This window comes from Callithrix jacchus, chromosome 17 (assembly GCF_049354715.1).
Source record: "Callithrix jacchus isolate 240 chromosome 17, calJac240_pri, whole genome shotgun sequence".
Taxonomy (NCBI): domain Eukaryota; kingdom Metazoa; phylum Chordata; class Mammalia; order Primates; family Cebidae; genus Callithrix; species Callithrix jacchus.
In genome coordinates, this window is record NC_133518.1 from 19,924,957 (window position 1) to 19,941,167 (window position 16,211).

General features: G+C 33.8%; 1 long non-coding RNA gene across 1 annotated transcript in view; it reads right to left on the reverse strand.

Annotated features, from left to right (window-relative positions):
* The window catches only part of LOC144579878 (uncharacterized), a 318,899-nt gene that overhangs the window by 103,283 nt on the left and 199,405 nt on the right, over nucleotides 1-16,211 (reverse strand). The window lies entirely within an intron of this gene.

Sequence of the window (16,211 nt, forward strand, 5' to 3'; positions counted from 1 at the left end):
CTTTTACCTGCAGCGGTCCCTTCTCTTATTCTTAAAAAGGCAAAAACCAAAAATCCATAGTATTCTCAGAGAAGCCGTGCCTCACCAACATCCCCATAAAACTCAGTTACATTCTCATGGTTCAACTCCCAGTTATGAGTGAGAACAAGCAGTGTTTGGTTTTCTGTTTCTGTGTTAGTTTGCTGAGAATGATGGTTTCCAGCTCTATACATGTCCCTAACAAGGACACAAACTCATCTTTTTTTTATGAGTGCATAGTATTCCATGGTGTATATGTGCCACATTTTCTTTATCCAGTCTATCATTGATAGGCATTTGGGTAGGTTCCAAGTCTTTGCTATTGTAAAGAGTGCTGCAATAAGCATACAGGTGCATGTGTCTTTACAGTAAAATAATTTATAATCCTTTGGGTATATAACTCAAGATGGATTAAAGACTTAAATGTAAGACCTAAAACCATATAAACTGTAGAAGGAAACCTAGGTATTACCATTGAGGACATAGGCATGGGCAAAGACTTCATGACTAAAACACCAAAAGCAATGGCAACAAAAGCCAAAATAGACAAACGGGATCTAATTAAACTAAAGAGCTTCTGCTCCGCAAAAGAAACTATCATCAGAGTGAACGGGCAACCTAAAGAATGGAAGAAAATTTCTGCAATCTATCCATCTGACAAAGGGCTAACATCCAGAATTTACAAGGAACATAAACATATTTACAAGAAAAAGACCAATAACCCCATCAAAAACTGGGCAAACAATATGAACAGACATTTATCAAAAGAGAACATTTATGCAGCCAACAAACATATGAAAAAAAGCTCATCATCACTGGTCATTAGAGAAATTCAAATCAAAACCACAATGAGATACCATCTCACACCAGTTAGAATGGCAAACATTAAAAAGTCAGGAAAGCACATATGCTGAAGAGGATGTGGAGAAATTTTACTTTTTAACTGTTGGTGGGATTGTACATTAGTTTAACCACTGCGAAAGACAGTGTAGCAAGGATCTACAGCCAGAAATACCATTTGACCAAGATATATATTTTGTATACATATAAAACTATGTAGTGCTTAGATAGTTTTCGTACCATGATTTTCCCATATGCCAAAAAATGGGGAACTGGATCACACTGTGTCTAAGAGGAGAAGGCTTTCAGTTATAAGTAATAAAATATGCAAATTAAAGTATCTTAAACATTGAGAAAAATTTACTAATTCACATAAGAAAAATCTAGATTTGGCATTTTCCAGTAGATTGGAAGTTAAGAGAGTGGCACAATAATGCCTTTAACACTGTGCTTTCTTCAGCATGGCACAATGTCTCCCTTCATGGCCACAGAATGATTGAAACAGTTCCAAGTGCCACAAACAGACATCACAGTATCCAGCAAGGAAGAGAGGCTTTTCTTTACATGCGTCTCTTTTCACTGGTGAGGAAAAGCTTTTCTAGAAGCCTACAGACTTACCTCTTAATATTTTTTAAGGAGAATGAGAATGTCTATAATTGAAATATATCAATCTTGTCTCTCTACTGGGCTGAAAATGGGATCCTCTTAACTCTGCACACCAAAAGTTGAAACATTAACAAAAGTTTGTCATTAAAGAAGACTCAAGTATGTGAAGGTTTTTAGTTGAAAGTGGGGAGACTAACTATAAGATGTCTATACATACGAGGTATATATGAGGTACACAGCAATTAACAAAACTCTGTTGGTAAGGAAGACTCAAGCATGTGAAGGTCTACACTTGAAAGTTGGAAAACTAACTACAAGATGTCTATAGATACAAGGTACATATGAGATACATAACCCTGAAACTTTCTTTCAACTCAGCAATAATATGTCTATGTAAAGCTACCTCATTTTTCAAAATTAAACATAACATTTATTCACCTTTTAAAATTGAAGTTAAATTCACATAACATAAAACTAGCCATTTTACAGTGAACAATTTAGTGGCAATGAATATGTTCACAATGTTGTACAACCACCATCTAGATTTAATTCCTGTATTCTTTAATAATGACCAGGTTTCTCAAATAAAATTCCATTAATCAATTTTATAACTAGAAAAAAAGTCATTTATTTTAGTAATAAAAATGCCTTCTTCTTTCTCTCTCAGAAATCTTTTTTGTATGAATACAGTAAGCTTTATTAAAACTTTGTTCCCAGAAAATTTAGCCACCACATCGGGAAATAATTCTGTTATATTCCTGTTATAACATGAATATGCCAGATAATATTCTGGGGCTCCTAAATTTTTTAAAAGATTTAAATGTTTTATTCTTTCATTTGAATGTGTTTAATTTGAATTTTTTATTCTATTTGGAGATTCTATTTGAAGATTTTCAGAATTAAAATGCAAAATACCAAGGGAATTTACCTTTTATTATTAGGTAGGTAGACATAAAGACTTGTCTACTTTATTTCAGATAGCTAGATGCAATGTGGTAGTTGGGTAGAGGACCAGGTATAAAGTATGCTGCATATCATATTTTAAAAAGGCAACCACATGTCATTCAACTAGTTATTTAGGTTGAGTATGCTCTTAGGATTTGATCATCATCATTTAATATCATATTGGAATGCTTTCAAATCTGCTGTGCCAGGCACAGATTGTTCTCTTTGAACTTGATGCATATCAAAAAACATTTCATAGTTAAATATAGACTTGGGATTTCATGGGTAAAGTATGCTAGAAATGTGGCTACAAGTAATAAAATATCCAAATTAAAATGTCTTTGACATTGAGAAAAATTTACTAATTCACATAGGAAAAATTTATATTTTGCATTCTCCAGTGGATTGGAAGTTAAGTGTGTAAATACTTCTTCTTTGAAGAAGATACTTCTTTTTTGCCTACTTTTTGGTGGAATTGTTTTTCTAATTGTAAATTTATTTAAGTTCCTTTATTTATTAAGTTCCTAAATAAATAAATGCTTCCAGAGACTAATCATTAGACAAATAAATAAATGTTTGCAAAGACTAATCACTTTTCTTTTAGAATTTGGAAACACCAATCTTTACCAGTGTGAACTTCTCTCTCTCTCTCCTTTTCCCCTTGATTTTATAACACATTGTCTACCTAGCTTTTGCGCTGTGTATATTGCAATCGCATAATAGAACTTGAGAAATTAATTGACAATTATTGCTGATACTTGCTATTTAAATATGTAGAGAAATTTATTATGAGAATGTTGAAATTGAAATTTTTGAAAGTCAGTATGACAATTGCCTTCATAAAGTACATTCCAACTTATGGGATGTTTTCTTATAACATCCTATTCATAAAGGATTCAGATCTTTCAAGAACATTGTGCTTTGTTATAAAATAGGGCAAGTGACTAAAGTTACTGCAAAATTGAGAAAAATTACATGTATGGAAGTAATGTGAATCCTAATTAAGAGGGATTTATTTAAAATAAAGGGAAGAAATTAGTGAGAGTATATTTCCATGCAATGTTATAAAGAACGTTGAGCCTCATTCTGACCACACTTTTGAGTCAAATTGACAAATAATGCCCAGGATGGGAAGTCCTCTACGGTAATAGAAAGTGTGTAAAATTTGATGCTAAGCATATCTGGGTCCTAACTTGTCTCTGATTTTTACAAGCTCTATGGACTTGAATACACTATTCTAATTCTCTAAGACTCCATGTTGTCACCCAATAAAGAGGTTTTCTCCTACTATTGTTCTCACTTCTGGGTAATATTAAATGTTTGTAGATAAGACATGAGTAGCTGCTGTACAGTTTGCTAAAACTTTGTAAGCATCTATAATTAGCTGCCAGGCAGTTTTAGTAAACTGTACAGCATTCTGAAAAAGTAATTTAGATTTTACTTTAGACATATATAATACTATTGTTTAAACTAAAAGTTATTTGGAAGGATGATCAGGGTCTGTGGTGCTCAATGTAGTTTTTTCTCTGACATGTCTGAGGGATAGATAGTGGTCTACCATGGCAGTGAGTCCTAAAGTCTCCAGGGTACGTGTATACACCTGTGTAAAACCTCCAAATGACTCTGACAGTCATACCTCCTTTTTCTATCTCCTCCTCTAGTTGCAATTAATCTCCACCTCCTAGTATGTCAATCAACATATTAGGAGGTGGCATTTTGATTTTACCCTCATTTGACTCTATACAGCATTTATTTAAGTTCTAAGTTTTAACAGATGAGGAAGGTGTAGTTTCAAATTTAAACCTTTGAAATAGAAATTTTACAGAAAGAATCTTGGATATTCATTTACATCACCAAAATAATATATTTTGTTACGTGGACATATATAAAATAACGTTGATATTGGCTGATTATCCTAGATTCTGCATGTATTCCTTTTCCTTTTACCCTTTTGGAAGGAACTATAGCATAGGCTTTCTGTTTGTTGAAGGAATTCGTACATTTATGCTGCTGCTTTTCCTCCTGCCTCTGATAGCTGGTTTTGGTGTGATTTTTTTTTTCAACTTGTAGCAAACAGAAGTCACAAAAGGTAAATTTGTAGGAAAGGCTGAGGTTGAGACCTTAATAAGATTGAAGTGTATGGGAAGTATCCTCAAAGTCCTTAAAACATTAAGATAGAGGAAATCTTGTTATCTTTGCCTATTTTTCCTCATTTTCATCATGCCTGCTGCCAGCCTATTGAAGCTATTTTACCATTAAGAGGTGGGCCTGACTAAAGTAACTGACATTCAAGATACTTCTTCTTTACTTCAGTTGACCCTTAGTAAAGCAACTTTAGGAAGGGTCATTTCCTGAGAATTTGTCAGGACATTTGAATGCTGTACAATCAGGGAATCTGACAAGTTTTGGCTTGCTTGGCCTAGAAGACACAAAGAAGAATAGTTTTGACCTCTGTCAAAACTATTTTCAGAGTTCTTCAATGCAACCTAAAGACACTCAAAATTAAGACTCCAACAAGGTTTAAAAAATTGTATAACACTCTATTCATTTCTTTCTATTTCTATAATCATTAGCACTTGTACTCATTATCGCTAAAAAATATAAGACATAGCTTTCAGTGAGGAAAATGCAGCATCTTAGGAAAAACTTTATAGGGTGATTTTTGTGAGTAAAACATTCTCAGGTTTACAATATTACTGTCCAGTCACTTTACTTCTTTATTTTATTTAATTAATTAATTAATTTTGAGGCAGGGTCTCACTCCCTCACTCAGGTGCAATCATGGCTCACAGCAAGCTGGACCTCCCAGGTTCAGGTGATCATCCCACCTCAGCCTCCAAGGTATCTGGGACTACAGGTACATGCCGCTACCCCTGGCTCATTTTTTGTATTTTTGTAGAGATGGGGTTTTTTCATGTTGCCCAGGCAACTCTCAAACAACTGGGCTCAAGCCATCTGCTGGTCTCAGACTCTGAAAGTGCTGAGATTATAGGCATAAGACATGGTGCTCGGTCAGCTTTTATTTATGTTTATTAAAGATTTTTTCTTTTTATCAGACTTAGCCATGTACCAAAATTTATTTCAAGGTAACTACATGAAGGAGGCATTTTCAAACAACACTGGATGATTTCCTTTACATTTCTTCCTTTCATATTGTTTAGGCACTGTTAAGAAATACTTTAAGGTATACTTAAAGGCTGGGCACTGTGGCTCACACCTGTAATCTCAGCACTTTGGGAGGCTGAAGCAGGATGATCACTTGAGGCCAGGAGTTCAAGACCAGCCTGAGCAACATGGCAAAACTTCTTCTCTATCTAAAATACAGAAAATTAGCTGGACGTGGGTGCATGTGCTTGTAATCTCAACAACTCAGGAAGGTAAGGTGAGACCACTGCTTGAGCCCAGGAAAAAGAGGCTGCAGTTAGCAGAGATCATGCCACTGCACTCCAGCCTAAGTGACAAAGTGAGACCCTGCCAAAAAAATAAATTATATATGGCAAATTTCTTGTAAGTAGAACAGAATCATTGAATGAAGCTAAAGCCTTGACAGGATTTTTGTAAAAAAGATTATCTGTTTCCAAACTATTTTAAAATTCATATGAAACGAAGAAAGAGTCCAAATAGCCAAGGCAATCCTAAGCAAAAAGAATAAAGCTGGAGGCACTAAGCTATCCAATTTCAAACTATACTATAGGGCTACAGTAACCAAAAGAGCATGGTACTGGTACAAAAACGGACACATAGACCAATGAAACAGAATAGAAAACCTAGAAATAAGACCACACACAACTATCTGATCTTCCACAAACTTGACAAAAACAAGCAATAGCGAAAGAATTTCCTATTCAATAAATGGTGCTGAGATAACTGGTTAACCATATGCAGAAGATTGAAACTGGAGCCCTTTCTTATACCATATACAAAAATTAATTCAAGATGGATGAAAGACTTAAATGTAAAACCCAAAATGAAAAAACCCTGAAAGAGAACCTAAGCAATACAATTCAGGACATAGGCATGGGAAAAGATTTCATAACAAAGACGCCAAAAGCAATTGCAACAAAAGCAAAAAATGGGATCCAATTAAACTAAAGAGCTTCTGCACAGAAAAAGAAACTATCAACAGAGTAAACAGACAATTTACAGAATGAGAGAAAATTTTTGCAGTCTATCCATCTGTCAAAGGTCTAATATCCAGCATCTATAATGAACTTAAATAAATTTAAAGAAAAAACAAAACTCCATGAAAAAGTGGACAAAAGACATGAACAGACTATTTTCAAGGAAAACATACATGCAGCCAACAATCATGAAAAAGCTCAACATCGTTCATCATTAGAGAAATGCAAATCCAAATGATAATAAGATACCTCACAGTAGTCAGAATGGCTATTATTAAAAAGTCAATAAAATAACAGATACTGGTGAGGTTGTGGAGAAAAAAGAATGCTTCTATACTGCTGGTGGGAGTGTAAATTAGCTCAACCATTGTGGAAGAGTGTGGTGATTCCTCAATGACCTAAAGACAGAAATATCATTTGACCCAGCAATTCCATTACTAGATATATACCCAAATGATACAAATTATTCTATTATAAAGACACAAGCATGTGTATGTTCATTGCAGCAGTATTCACAATAGCAAAGACATAAAATCAACCTAAACACTTATCAATGATAGACTAAGGAATATGCAGTAAACTATGGAATACTATGCACTGATAAAAAAAGAATGAAATCATATCCTTTGCAGAGACATGGATGGAGCTGGAGGCCCTTATCCTTAGCAAACTGGCACAGGAACAGAAAACTAAATACTGGATAATCTCACTTATAAGTGAGAGATAAATGATGAGTACACATGAACACATAGAGGGGAACAACACACACTAGGGCCTTTTGGAGGGTGAAGGTTGAGAGGAGGGAAAGGATCAGGCTTAATACTGGGGTGACAAAATATTCTATACAACAAACCCCCAAGACACAAGTTTACCTAAGTAACAAACCTGAACTTGTACCTCTGAACTTAAAATTTTTAAAAAACCATTATCTGTTTCCACACACGATATACTTTTGTTAAAATTATAGAATAAGGTTGAAACATATTTTATTGTAGAAAGATCCATTGAAGAGAAGAATCTGGAACAATACCCCAATATCTAGTTCTGCCATTTAGGCATGGTGGATTTGCAGTAATATCAAGGGTTAGATTTAGAAAGGATGTAAAATGTATTCTTGTCCAATAACTTATAGTTCAGGAAACTCTTTATAGAGAGGTGAATGATTTGCCCACTTAAGAAAAAATGTTCATGTTTAGACTGAGATAATGTTTACTGCAGAGATATTAAATGACACTTTTACTGTATTTTGAATTCTACAGCAATTTTGTGAATTTGGGCATTTTTTATCACTAATTTAAAGATAAGAGAGATTTGAAGCTATGAGGTAATAGTTTTATGCCTATTAGTTAGTAAGTAGTTAAGCAGATTTAAACCTAGTTGTCTTTGCCAGTAAACACTTGTTAGTGAATGGATCAAGAAATAAACTTACAAGAATGATGTAACTCTGTATCCAACACATCATTGTAGTACCAGTATATAATTATTTGTTTTATTTTATCCTAGTCAATAAAGCTTAATTGACTTGTATGACCTTAACTTAGCACTTTCCACTAAGATTAATACAATTATAATGGCACATGTCTTTGCTGATAAAGACGACCTACAATGATTCATTATTAAATATATATGTGCAAATTCCAGACTCATCAAAAATTGATTTTTTGACCTTATTAACGTTGATTTATGATCTACCCAGGAAATTACATGAGTGGGCAGATATTTAAGTCACTATGCTTTTCCAGATTACCCTAAAATAGAAACAAGTGTGTATTTAATTGCTCACATATGTGGCTTCTCTTCTGTTATAAAAATTAGTATATTTGGACATAATTGAAATAATTTTGAATAATTTGCAACCTGAAGCATTGGTGGAAAACACAATTAAATACATTTCTGATTATATTATTCTGACCAATTACTAAATAAATGACCAATTACTAAATAAATGACGACAGATAATTTCTGGGTATAAAATAAATTATGTTTAAAAACTCAAATTATTTGAGGTGTCTTGTGTTGAGAATATTATCAATTCTACTTGGTAATTAAACATCTGTACTTACATGAATATTTAATTCTGCTTATAGACATCCATTTGGTAAAATATGTAAGAACTATTTTTTATTCATTTATAGAGTAGTTATGAAAACCCACGAGATCTTCCTGAAAGCCGGTATTTCTAACAGGAGAAGTAGTAGCAAAATGTGAAGAGATGGTATATTATGTTCACAAAGAATAAATTGCTGTCAAATAATTAATCTTTTAGCATAATTTTTGAGAATAGTCAGTGATTCTTTTGAGAATACTCTGATTTTATTTTTATAATACAAATCAAATCTTTGTTAGAATCTTGTCCAAGACACTTTTAAAATAAGACCACTCCTCCTTTTTCTGCATTTTTCTTATTAAATTTTATAAGATGTAAATCAAGGTAGGGTAGGTTATATAGACCTCAGTTTGTAACATTGAGTTATGATGAAATTATATAAACAATATCACAAAATATATTTGCATTAGAAGCAAAATATTCTGGGTTTTGATGCCTGTATTATCATTTACTAGCTGCAAAAGCTTGGCCACTTTTTTCTATCTGCCTGAACCTCAATTCTATCTACAAAATGGGATAAAGGTAATCAGGTAATGTCTATAACAGAGAGTTGTAGAAAAAAAAAAAAGAAAGAAAAAGAAAACCTAACATTTACTTAGCATTTAATATATGCTTAGTAGGCACTTTCAGACAAACCATTTATCTTTTAATCTTCAAACCAACAATGTGTAATAATAATTATAACCCAAATCATTTTCAAGATTAAAAAAATAATTTTCCATGTTTACATGGTTTAATGCGATGGATAAGGAAGATAAATTCCCTTGATTCAAACTCAGGACCAGTTAGTCTAAAAGTTCATGCCCTTTGCACTATACCAAAAGGCTAACATCTCATGAGAAAATAGTCCATGGATGGAACTTACCAATTGTGAATATAAATGGATGTGGGATTTTTTCACACCCAATGCAAAATTCAAAATTCACCCTCTCTTTAAATCTCACTTTTTTTTAGCTTCAATTCAAACAGGAAACCAGAGAGATACAGTGTGTGTGTGTGTGTGTGTGTCTGTAAATATCTTTTCGTTTATGATCAAAACCACATTCAAGAGAAAACATTGAACATTTTTTTCTCCGGCCATAAAATGACTTAGCTTCAATGTGATTCTCAAGTAAGTAACCAATAGGGGGCATGAGAGCACTACTATTAACTGTCACTGGTGCTTGTCTGGTTTAACAATTTTCATCTGACATTTCCAAAGCACTTAATGTATCATTCTAGCTGGCCATAGTATTTGTAATTGCCTTACTAGATCTAGTTGCTGAAATTTAGTTTATTAATAAAGTGCTATAATTCTGTTCAATATTAATAAATCAAGCATTTTGATTAGCCAGGCATGTGTAGGGGAAAAGTTAAGATCGGGTATTCAAATGAAAGTAATTAAAATGAACAGAGCTGAAAATGAAAATGTGACGCACATAAATGGCCCCATTATTGCAAGATAACAGAATGCTGTTCAGGCATTTTTCCTGTAACTGAGCAGACCACTAGTTGTCTATCTCTTCTCTCTCACACTACCCAATAGAAACATTTTTGTCTCTTATTTTAACAGAGAAAAGGAAAAGTTTGAAAAGGAGAGTAAAAAAAATTGGGGGCTGAATTCTAGAATGAATCACCATTCAAAAGAAACTCATATAATGTTAAATAGAGAATTAGGCCTTTAATTTTCTATCAAATGTTGCTTACTGGTTTGATAGAAATCAAATGTTGCTTATCAGGAGAAACTGAGGAGGGAAGCTGTACTTGGTTTGTTCCCTGCTTCCCACAGAGAAATTAAAGAGTCCTCAGAATTTTCAGGCAAGCCGCAGAAGTTTACAAATATAACTTTTATCTGAGATTTTCCGGAACCATGCCAGAAAGGCCTTGTTTTCCTTAAGAATGGAAAAACCAAAGATACGAATGATTTTCCTTTTGCCTGAAGTAGGATAGAATGAGGAGAGGAACCAGATTTGTGGGTTAAAGGGGGAACAGGTAAACTGCAAATGGTATTGCATACCTGCGCTTGGTTGTTAAAGAACCAGCTCCTCTCCCCAGAGCTGATTTATTCAATAACGATACTCCTGATTCTTTATCAGCTGTGTCATTATGATAAGCATTTACTAGCAAGCAAATTTAGCTCAAACTCTTCCTCTGGAAAATTTCTCTGGGAGTATTATAAAACAGTTCCAGACATGTTGGTTTCATATAACAAAATTACTATCGCTGTTACATGTGTGTTAAGTTTGTTAGCACTCAGTTGTAGATGTGTCTGTGGTTTTAACATCTTAGGATAAAGAGGAATTGCCTGCAAATTTTCCCTGGGGCTAAGGCAGGTATGTAGGTGTACTTTGCACTCTTTTGTAATTGGTTTAAGCCAGGGTTTGTTTAGGACTTCTTAACTTAAAATGGATCGCAGTTCTAGGTGGGGATTAGAGTCCAATCATAAGATTGGATGAGTCTGTCTAGACGCTAGAGCTATTTCAGATTGAGTAAATGATGAAGCAATTTCCTGTTTTTAACATTGTGTTTCTATTACCAACCTTATTTTCCTTATTTCTGCTTTCCTCCCTAGTCAGCCCTAAAGACTGCTTCTCTCTCTGTAGTGAATCTCTCTCATCTCATATACCTAATCCACCTCTGCTGAAATCCATATTCCCAGTCATATTTAAATAGAGATGTCTGAGAACTCAGTTAAGCAGCAACTAAAATACATTTATCGGGCAAACTTCCGATTTGGTAAAGGACACTAATGATAGTGTTCAGAAAGTCTAAATTTTTGTCTCAATTTTCACTTCTCAGAATTTTACATTTTCTCAATTTTAAATAATTAAAACACAGTCCTCACCGCAACCCTGCCTTGACAGTAGTGTTTTGAGTTTGTTTGATAGTGGTATTAATAGATTTTTTCTAAACCATTCTTTCTTGCCTAATTCCTCTTGTAACCAATAGAACTCATTTGGTCAGTAGCCATAGAATTGAGTGGAACTAACTGGCCCATATGGCAATTGAACTTGCAATCTTGACTTCATTAACACCTCACTCCAACCAGCTGAGCTAACAAGCCAAGAAAATCAAATTAGACTCTATACAGAACTCCTGGTTAATTACATTTTCCTCTTTTGGGCTCTTCATTATGACCACTTTTTCCAATTACCAGCTTCTAAAGCGTAAGGATTGAGTCTATGGGGCTCTTGTTCATTTTGCTCTTAGTTGAAATTATAGACCGGAATGTGCTATTTAAGTTCACGAGGCAAAGTCATGAGCATATATTAGCAAAATTATGACACCTAATGTTCTTTGACAGAGGCTGAAGGAGAATATTTCAAACATCCCAAGAAGACAGCTGCTGCATTTGTAGTCAAAAGGAGTGATGGGAATGGGCTTGGCAGCTCTTTGATTGATTTTCTTCATTTTCTGTGTACCTCCTTTCCAGTCTCTGAAACTTAATGTTATTTCTGCCTCCATTCCTACCTTACTTCATGCTAGAATATGCACCGCGCTTTCATGTGAAGCCTGGATTGCAGATAAAAGCAGACTTCTAATCATGCTTAATGACCTGGCACCCCAACATTATACCTGAAGTTCATATTTATTGTGCCCAGAAATCTGACTTTCTAAGGAGTATGTATAAACAACAACAATCTGTCTGTGATTCTTGATAATTAATCCAGTGTTCTACTCATCTGGCAGCAGTGTTAACAGGACCTAATTCTTTCTTTGCCTAAATTGCCAGGCATGCCTAATAATGGTTTTACTAAATTTAATTCATTTTTATTAATTAACATTTTGGTGTATATGCATTAATAAATTCCCTAGGCATTTACCATATTAATGTTTTATGATGAACGATCATGTCAACAATATTCTGTCTGAAATGTTTAAATAGGCTGGATCTATGAATGCATTGTTAGCTTTACTTCATGATGCATTATTTAAGATGCTGGTTTTTGAGATTGGGAGAAGTTGATTACAGGCTCATGGAGTGTCTTTTAACAAAAGCTTTTAGTTTGTATTTCTCTGTGGATTAAGACAATTTAGGAGACAATTTATTAGAATAAAATAAACACTAAATATTATAGTTAAGAGTTATAAACAATTCTAATACTCAAGTTCTGCAAGGAGTCATTTTTGTCTTATTACTTGAAATAGTGGTCACTAAATTTGTTTTTTCAGAGAAAAAGCCAGATTTCTTTTGTCAGATACATAGAGATCATGTACTTCAACTTCATTTTACAGGTGAAAAACAGAAAAAGGAAGAAAAAACAAGGGGCATTATTACCAAGAGAAGACATCAAGTTCTCTAAGTGTTATAAAAATAATTTTGCCCCAGACCCTAAAATTCATATGTTGAAGCACTAACCTCCAATGTCATATATTTGAAGACAGGACTTTTGAAGAGGTAATAAAGGTTAAACAAAGTCATGAGTGGGGTCCTAATTCTAAAGGACCAAAGTCCTTATATGAACATCAGGAAAAAAAATGCACAGAAGAAAAGTCACGTGAGGACACAGAGAGAAGGTAGCCATTTGCAAACCAGGAAGAAAGAGCTCACAATAAACCAACTCTGCTGGCACCTTCATCTTGAACTGCTAGTCTTCAGAACTGTGAGAAAACAAATTTCTATTGTTTAAGCCACCCATGCTGTGGTATTTTGTTAGGGTAGCCAGAGCTAATATACCAAGTTTCTGCTCAAAGTTCTTCTGTAATCATATACTGCTACTTCCGTGGTTCACGAAAAGTGTATCTTTTAACTATGACGTACATCATTCTATAGGTGTCATAAGGGCTGACCTCTTCTTAACATAGTAAAATTAATTTTAAAATCAAATAGTAGTAGTGAAGGGAATATTTGACAAGTACTGGATCCCTTCTCTATGCTCAGAGCCTGGCACAGACGTTGTCTCAGAGCTAGTGCTAACCTACCTAAGGACCTCTTCCCTCCTTCTCTTCAAAAGTACTCTTAGAAATAATTGTTACTTTACAACTTCATCTGAATAATTATTCTATATATTATCCCTGGAAGACAACAAGTTGTATCACTTTCTCTTGTCTATTTACAATGCAAAATTCTTCTCAGGTTCTTGACCGATGGCTAATAAGAACTGGAGCTCCAGGCTACTGCACACCTTAAAAGTAAGAAAAAAATAGCTTAACACTTCAGCAAAATTCTTTATTGTAAGCATAATACAGGTGAAAAGAAATTATTTTGTTTGAGGAGAAATGGTGGTATACGTTCAGTGTTCTTTGTGAATATCATTTAAGGCATGAGAGAGCTACAAACTTGAATAATAAAATTAGCAATATTTGCTAAATTATTTATCTCATTTGGTGAATAAAATCCCCTCAATAGTTATGTAACATTAATCCTTGGTGTTTAAGACTTTTTAAAGAATGATAAAATTTTAAAACTACTGTAAGGACAGAAATCCTAATTTTACATCCCATGGTTTGATTTTGATACCAAAAAATGACTGTGGCTCAGGCACAAAAATCTCTAACCTTGTCGAATGTGATTTCATTCAAACTACATTAGAAAAGTTATAAAATGTGATAAATTGCATTTGATGCTGTTCAGGTATTTGAGTCATAGAGATTGCATGACCTTTTCAGGTTTCTTTCAGCTGTAAAGATATAAAATGTTTAGCTATGGATCTTTTATTTGACTCCACTTGAAATTTCAGTTGGAATTTCCTAGCAATCCTTTGTCTTTAATGCAAACATTGTTATAGGAAAAGACATTAGAACTACTGAAGTAAAATATTCTAGGGCAGCAGTGGCAAAAGATAAATGTGATGTTTTTTAGTAAGTTAGTGGTGCTTAGTTAATTACATTTATAATTTTTTATCATTTCTCAACAAGTCTAATTATTAATATTACAACCTATTTCCAAAGTTGGCCTTTGTATGTTTTCTGTGCCTGAAATACTCTTCCATCAAAACTTGACAGGGTTGCCTCATTATCTTTCAAGACCTAGTTTAAACATTACCTCTTCAATAAGGCCTTTCTTCATTACTCTGTTTTTTTAAAAAAAACCTCTCCTCTCTCAATCCCTGTTTATCTTCATTAGGCCGAATTCTTCAAAGTATGTATCACTATTTACACTAATCATGCTTATATATTTAATGGAAATTGTTGTCATGTAGTTGTATTACAAATGACTAGAACAGAGCATTACATTTATTAGGCAATTAATTAATAAGTGTGACACTAATTGAACATAGAAAAGATTACAGATGACATATGTTGACTTTCGGTATCTATATTCATGTCATTTGTCTTCACATCCATCACTCTGTTTGAGTTTTACAGTAGACACGTATGGAAGGATCAGCTTTATTTTCTCTATGGAAATCTAATACCTTTTCCCATAAGGTGTAGGTTCTAAGGTTCTTTACAGTTTAAGAGTAGATGCCATTCTTGAAAACAACTACTATATCAATGTATAAATTGAAATATTTTCAGATGAACAGATATTCTTTACTTCGGTAGCCAAAAAATACTACTGTCAAATGGAAGGTGTTTTCTAATCTGGGGTTGGTTCTTGTGAGTTTTACTTATGGTTTTATTTACTTAGTTTATTCATAAATCAGATATTTAAAAATATCTATTATGTGTCAGATACTTGGTTCAGAACTGGAACTATTTTGCATAAGAAATCTACACAGTTTCTGCTCTCAAGGAGATTACGAATAGTGGAAATTAAAGAGAAATAACAAGTAAGCAAAAACGAATATATAATCACAAAGTGTCTTGTGCCACCAACAACTAAACTGGCTTGAATAATAAGGAGTGAATCTGGAAGCCATTTAAGGAGATCAGAATAAAGTCTCTGGTGAGGTGATTTTAATTCCAACTTAGAAGAATGAAAAAAAAAATGGTAGAAGTATGTACAGGAATAGTGTGGTATGAGACAAAGATCATTTTATCCCAGTCCCTTATTTTCAGTGTGTATCACATTAAAAACTATCTTTGAAACCAACCACTGGAATTGTAATGTTCTTGTTGCAGCTGATGTCCTTTCGCCTTACGGCTTTTCTTCAGAATCAAATGCCGAGTGAAAGGGGTATCTGTTTTCCAGCAGTCTATCGAATATGCTGCACACTGGAAACTGGAATCAATTGTAAATCTGACAACATAGCGGAAGGTTCAGTTAACTTTAAACTGCCTTTGAGAGAACGCAAGGGAGTTCTGAATAGTCTAATCACTTTTTCCAGAAGGCACCTGTGATTTTGTTAATTTGCCTCTGAGGAAGTCCATGCAGAGGAAAAGGAGAACATACGGCACTCAGTAGCTGAAGTAGGTAAACTGCTGTTTTGCACTTGTTTTCTCTTTATTCATCATTTTGCAAGAGGAGCTATAAATTGGTTAGTAAAAAGGAATCTTGAAATGCTTCATTACACTTTTTTTTCTTGGAATCTATGTGGTCCTGGAAACTATATCTGTATGTGCATAGTTATTTGGAGACCTGCTTTATGCTCCAGAATAAAGCATCAGTATTTAATATCAAATATTTTAAAGAGTTATATATATATCTCTATGTATATTTACCTATATATATTTGTATTTTAAGCATTTCAAATGCATATGCATATGTG